We start from the raw sequence: 6,625 nt of genomic DNA on the forward strand, positions 1-6,625 counted from the left end.
TGAGCAGTCATCATTTGATTAAGCAGGATTTGATATGTTGTATTAATCAGTGATATGTTTATAGACCAGTTCAGTCGGAGTGCTGTTAATCTAGATGTCTATTAAATACTAGTTAGTATTTTGCTTGAGTATTCTTGGGTTCTGCTTAATCATGCATTTTCGTATGATTCAAGCATGATTAAATCTCGGATTGTTCATATGCTTAGCAGTTTAAACCTAAGTCAGTATATGTGCGTAACTGTTGTTATTTGACTCTGATGTTGGATTATGAGTAGGTCCAATCAGTTTGTCAGCTTTGGATGCCTTATGTGTTATAATTTCATCATTTTGTATGCTAGATGATTTAGTCATTCGAGTAGAAGCATGCTCAAAATCTACTCGCCAGGAAATTCTTTCTTTAAGGGGTTCGTGAGGGGTTTAGATCTGACAAACAGGTTGAAAAGGTTTCAATCAGTTGCATGAAGCCTTTACATATAAAATGGATCTGAAGTAGTATTTAAAACTCCAGTACGATTACTAAAGCTTGCGTTCACCCAATCTGGTATAGAAAGTGCCTTGAGTTGCTTTATATAAAGAAAATATGCATTAGTCTCTTGACAAAGCATTCTATATCCATTCCTTTATGCCAATCTGAAGTTAAGCATACAAAATACCTCATAATCAAATGATCCACCAATGCCTGTGCACTTATTTAGTTTCTTTTGCGGTATGTGGTACATCAATGATAGTCTAAAGTATTATTTTGTTCCTATATGTTGTTTGAACTGTTCATATTTTGCCGTGATTCTTCAATAATTTATTTCAGGATAAAGTACGTCTTGCATATGGTATTAATCAGTGATGCATTTTTACACTTTCCTGATGTTAGTCTATAAGTCTAAATATGCTAATTGATATAATGTTGTGATTTGGATCGAACAAACTAAGTATGCTAATGCACTTGAATAATCATGACTTAGATACCATTTATAGCCTAAACAGTCTTAGATAAATATGATAGCGCTGTTGACTCAACTGGTGTGATTAAGCAAGTTTCCTACAAACTTGTGTCATTTAAATTTATGTAAGAAAAATGGGTTGAGGCCATATATGTATGCCATAGTATTGTACTTATGCTTATGTGTTAACTAGTATCTTTAGATTAATCTGGGTTTGGTTGCTAAAAGAAGTGGCATACAAAAAAAAAATGATCTTTTAAGGGCTCAAGATCGGATTAAGTGTAGCTTGTTTGTTGAAATGATTTTTGAGGTTGAACTTTCTTTTTGGGTTGCTGCTTTGGCCATTCTACGGATTTATTTTGGCCAAGACTTTGCTGCAATTTTTTTGGCCATTTTGTCACTGCTTTCTTTCCATTTACCGCTGCCCTTCAAGGGCAGATTGTTGGCCTAAATATTAATTAATTTGAGTTGAGTTATGCGACTAAGTTAAATGCTGCATTTTGAGACTGAAAGATGCCATCTTTGAATCCAAATGGCTGCACTTTTGAGCTGCTACTTGGCTGTTAGGTTCGCTGTAAACAGCTGCTGAAATCTTGGTCATTTACACCTCTTTTTGGAGTGTTTCACTGAAGGTATCTTGACTGAAATGTTACTACAGTTTTGAGCTGAAATATGTGGCATTTTGCGACAATCGTGAAGGCAAATAATTGCTGGTTTTGGCTTTGTGTTGTTGCAAAATTAATGTTAAATAGTTGTTGCATCTTAAGCTAAGTTGTAGCTGCACTTCGAAGAAAGCAAATGCCGCACCCTGAGCCGAATTGCTGAGGCATTTCAAGGCAAGCAGGTGCTTCATTTTGAGCTGAAGTGCTGCTACGATATGTGGCAAATAGACGTTGCATTTGAGCTGCTATCTGATGAACTATTGCTGCACCTTAAAGGGTTAAATGAGTTGCATTCATGAGTACTTCACGGCGAATAGTTACTGCATTATTTGTCGATGATCTACTACATCCCTGAAATATTGTCATCCTGTTGCTACATGCTATAGCTATCTGTTGCTACTACTGATATTGTAATGTTTGCTGATTCGAGGCACTTCAAGTTTGAAAAAAAAAAATACATACTGTCCATTTATGACCAAGTCACTACCTTGTCAAGGATGGTATTGGATGGGCTATTGTTGCTTCGCTGAAAATATGTCGCTGCTACGCTTTAATATTAAACTGATTTGAACACCTAAAACTTGCGTAAAAAGAGAGTGGGGCTGCTATACTCAAATTCGGGTGCAATTAATATGCTAAATTATTTTTGCCTTATATGTTATTTTTTACATTTGATTCTTTTCTAAATTATTTTTGCCTTATATGTTATTTTTTACATTTGATTCTTTTATCTAGCTTTTAATAATTAGGGTTATATAGACTTCTCTTTCCTTGTTGAGAATTGTTTCTAATCCTTTTCCTTTCGTTTTTATGCATGACCATCGCATGCGAGTCCTTCGGACTCGTCTTCTTCCGCATTTGGCGTTGGGCTAAAAGCCCAACATAAGCTCCTTGGGTCATCTTCCATGTCCAGCAACGTCCGCAGCAGCATATAAATTATTATTGGGCCAAAACCCAACAGCAGCCCCGATTGCAGCACTTCTTTTTAAAAAAAAAATGGGCTGAGCCCATTTAAATTATCTACTCTTCTATTCATTTTGTGCATTTCACTTGTATTATGCAACTAACCTTCTTGTTTGTTTTTGTTTTTCTCAGTTTAGATAAATCCCAATGAATTAGTAGGTTTAGTTTTAGCAACGGGTAGTTAGTTTAAGAAAGACTAACAATCAATTCCATAAGTTTATTCTCTTCTTTTTTATGTTAAAATTATTTATAACGTCTAATATTATTTTATTTGGAATAATTGATTTGCAAAAATAGCATGACTATATTTTGAGTTAAGAGACTCATATTTCATTTTTATCCTAAACACTTCGAAACGTCATTAATATGCAGGTATAAACTCAAGTATATTTTATAAATAACTCTTCAAGTTTGAATCAATCGTGCATATTTTAGCTAAGCATAGATAATGAGAAATAATAAAAAGGAAAAATAAAACTTACTTCCTCTTGAATTCTATTCATAAGCCTAGAGTTTTCTACATTGCTATATTCATATACATAATTTATCCAAAGATCAAAATTGCTAAATCTCTTCTCAAAAATTATTATTTATAGGTAAATTATCATATTTCCTACAAGTTTTATCTTGAATGGCATTTACTATACCTTCATATAAGGTTTTAGTAACCTTTTAAGTTTTATTTTAAAAATCTTCTTTTATGCAAACTATCTTTTTATAAGTTTTATTGCTAAATCGCATTTTATTTAAAGCCTTAGTGAAGATTTACAAGTTTTATTTAAAATGGCATTCAAAGTCCTCTTTTATACAAATTCTCACCTTCATTAATTAACCTAAGTTTGGTCGGATAACCGTAAGTTAACGGATCCTAAAGGGTGCCTAATCTCTTCCCTTTAGGATAATATAGAGCCCTTACCTAGAATCACACTGGTTAAGCAGACTATTAATTGAGGTTCAGTTTTAACTTTGCCTTAGTTAACCTCTAGGTGTCCTAATTCACCTTAAAAATTAATTAGGTGGCGACTCCTTAAATAAAAATAAACAGGAATCATCAATATGTCATACTCCTATTTCGACCCGGTTAAAAAGGGGTGTGACACCACATACATATGTACAATGGCAAAAGACTGTACCAAGACGCAGGCTCCGGACAACCGAGCACTCCAAGACAGCAGAATAGAATCCTAAGCGGGCGGATCGGTAAATCAGTCGTCTGTACCTGCGTGGCATGAAACGCAGCCCCCGAAGAAAGGGGGTCAGTACGGAATATGTACCGAGTATGTAAAGCATAAAGTACAATAAACAGAATCATAATCTGAACAGAGGGTACAAAATATAAGTACAGTAACCGGAATGTCAAAATGCTTACTCACAGAACAGAGATAATACATGTCAGAGCATATGCCATATCCGGCCCCCATTATGGGACTCGGTGAACAGAATGTGGTCGCCACCCCGTCACTGGCGCCACAACACAGCATACTCCAGAGAAGGGAATAGCTCCGTAACATATCATATCATATCAGAATGTGCACATATCAAACATATTCGATGGCCATATCATATCATATTATCATATATCAGAATGTGTGTACATGGAACAGCATACTCCACAACCCATGTACATGTATACCTGCCCCCTCACATCGAGGCACGGCGAACAATGCAGTGGAATACGCGTGATAACATATCCTGGCCCGGGCTCAGTGAAAGCAGCATTGAGACATCCACGAGTGGAGTAGTGAGAAACTAAATGCATATAATTAAATAAATTCCAAAACTCGATGGACAAATATATTTACGACATCCGAAGGCTCAGAAATCAGTTTCGGGTCAATCGGAATTAGTATACGAAAGTTACGAACTTTTAAAGTACAGAACGTTCTAAAAATGTTTCAGAAGCTCTTTTTGGAAATTCAAGTAACAATCATATTAGGGAACTTTCAAATATCCTTATGGATCAAATCGAATGGAGCCTTTAGAGTCATATGTACGTATCAGAATATATATCCAAGACTTTAGCCATATCAAATATTTTTCGAACAACATTCGGAAACATATCGAATAGAACTTCGGACATCATAAGTACGTATCAAACCATATGGAATGGCTTATGGAAGTCAAAGATATTGGCCATCCTAGTGGCCTTAAGAATAGGATTTTCTTTAAAAGCATGCATATGTGTTATTTGTTCGTTTCATAAAGGTCATGCCAAAAGAAAGAAAGGTAGGCTTTACATACCTGTCAGTGACTATTCATGAATCCTTTTCGCCTCGTCGCCCTTTTAGCCTATTTATATAAAAGTAACGTTATCGTTAGTAACTATATTTTCTAGTCCACAATTCTATAACCCATTTCTTATTGAACCTACATTTTAGTTTATATATCCTCGTTTAGGGTTTTCTATTATCTAAAAATCTAGCGAAAATCCGGCAGCACTTCCCCTATACATTCGCCTATCCCAAATTTTCAATTGCTCTCCTGTTGACACAGACATACCAACAACAACATATGGATACAATCATATCTTCAATTCATTCAATTCAACGAAAACAACAGCATATTCATATCAACAAAATTTCAACTTTAACTTTCTAATCCTTTTGCCATATAATCCATGATAACAACAACCATACCACTAATTAAACTTAATTTACCATAGCTAGTTTAAATTAGCCCCATACGGCTCAAACTCCACTTCCATATCAACATACACAACTCTTGCAATCTCTTTCACATCCATTAATTCATACAAAGACTAATCATCTTCTAAAATATGTATGAGAATATTAAACCTTACCTTAATAAATTTGGCTAAAAAATATACCGAGGAGAGAATATTTCTTACCTAATATGGCAAAAAAATAATCTTCTTCCACTTTGCTTTCCTTTAAATAAATCCCGGATTTAACGAACTCTAAGTTGAAACAACGAACTTGTTGTGTTGGGATCTATCCAATTGTTTTGCACAAAACCACGATCATAAAATCATAGCAGCAGCTATCTATGAACTCCCTACCAATTTCCTAAGATTATAGTATTTTAATCTTTACGTGTAGATATATAAAACTACCCTACAGATATATATATATAGCACACTTTGTAAGCCTAATATTGTTATATATCCCTATAGTGGTAATTAGCTAGTAGGACAACTAAGCTAAATAGGAGGAAAACGTGACTGCCCCTAGTCCAAAGTTATCCAAATATATATAAGACAAAAATTAGGTAGAACCCACTTCAAGAATTTCTTATGTACCATTCTCATTTATATTATATCTAGAGCTTACTACTTAAGCCACCAACTGACACATGTCCCACTATGGCATGGATCAATCAGATTTGGTCGTGTTATACTGGGGTCCATTTAATACACTTAATTAATCTTAATTAATCCCTAATCTTCATTTAATAATCTAATCATGGTTAGTTAATTTCCCGCTTTGCTAATGTTCCCACACTATTTGCAATTAATTAGTAAGCCGAGCAATAATAAATCGGGATTAAAAATCCTCGTCTCATATCTCAAGATTAATCTTGTCCTTAAACTTATTTACGAATAATCCAATCGTACAAAAATACGAGATATAACATCTAGCACTAGTCCATAGTCTCTTTTGGTACACACAAAATATTATTCTCAATCCCCGTGGTCACACTTGTTAAGACCTAAATTATTTCGGGACCTCAAACTCTTTGTACACCGAGCTCTCGATTTTTATCCTTGAATATGATAGAATCCTCCAACTTGGATAAATTTGCTCCTGTTGGACGATTCAATTTCCTAATCCAAAAATACGGAATGTTATGGAGTCAGATAGAAACTCATCAGAAAAAGATTATTGCTGGCCAAATTTCTTAATTATAAAGAATGAATAGGTAATGATGATGTCTAATACATGTCCAAAATCCATGTGGTACGTGGATAATATGCCACCCCTCCAATTATTTTAATATAAAAAGTAAAATCATAGGATATAATCTCATACACTAATATTTTAATATTTCTTTGAAATACATAAGCTTCCAAAACTTTTGTTATTGAAATATCATATCAAGACC

General features: G+C 34.4%; 1 long non-coding RNA gene across 1 annotated transcript; it reads right to left on the reverse strand.

Moving 5' to 3' along the window:
* Positions 1–397: 397 nt before the first annotated feature.
* Positions 398–5,631, reverse strand: LOC132636470 (uncharacterized). Its single transcript, XR_009581284.1, has 3 exons — positions 5,412–5,631; positions 4,805–4,852; positions 398–3,782 (listed from the first exon to the last, which is right to left on the reverse strand). It is a non-coding gene; the product is annotated as an uncharacterized LOC132636470 (long non-coding RNA).
* Between the last annotated feature and the right edge of the window lie 994 nt (positions 5,632–6,625).

The sequence above is a fragment of the Lycium barbarum genome, chromosome 1 (genome assembly GCF_019175385.1).
Source record: "Lycium barbarum isolate Lr01 chromosome 1, ASM1917538v2, whole genome shotgun sequence".
In the NCBI taxonomy this organism is placed as follows: domain Eukaryota; kingdom Viridiplantae; phylum Streptophyta; class Magnoliopsida; order Solanales; family Solanaceae; genus Lycium; species Lycium barbarum.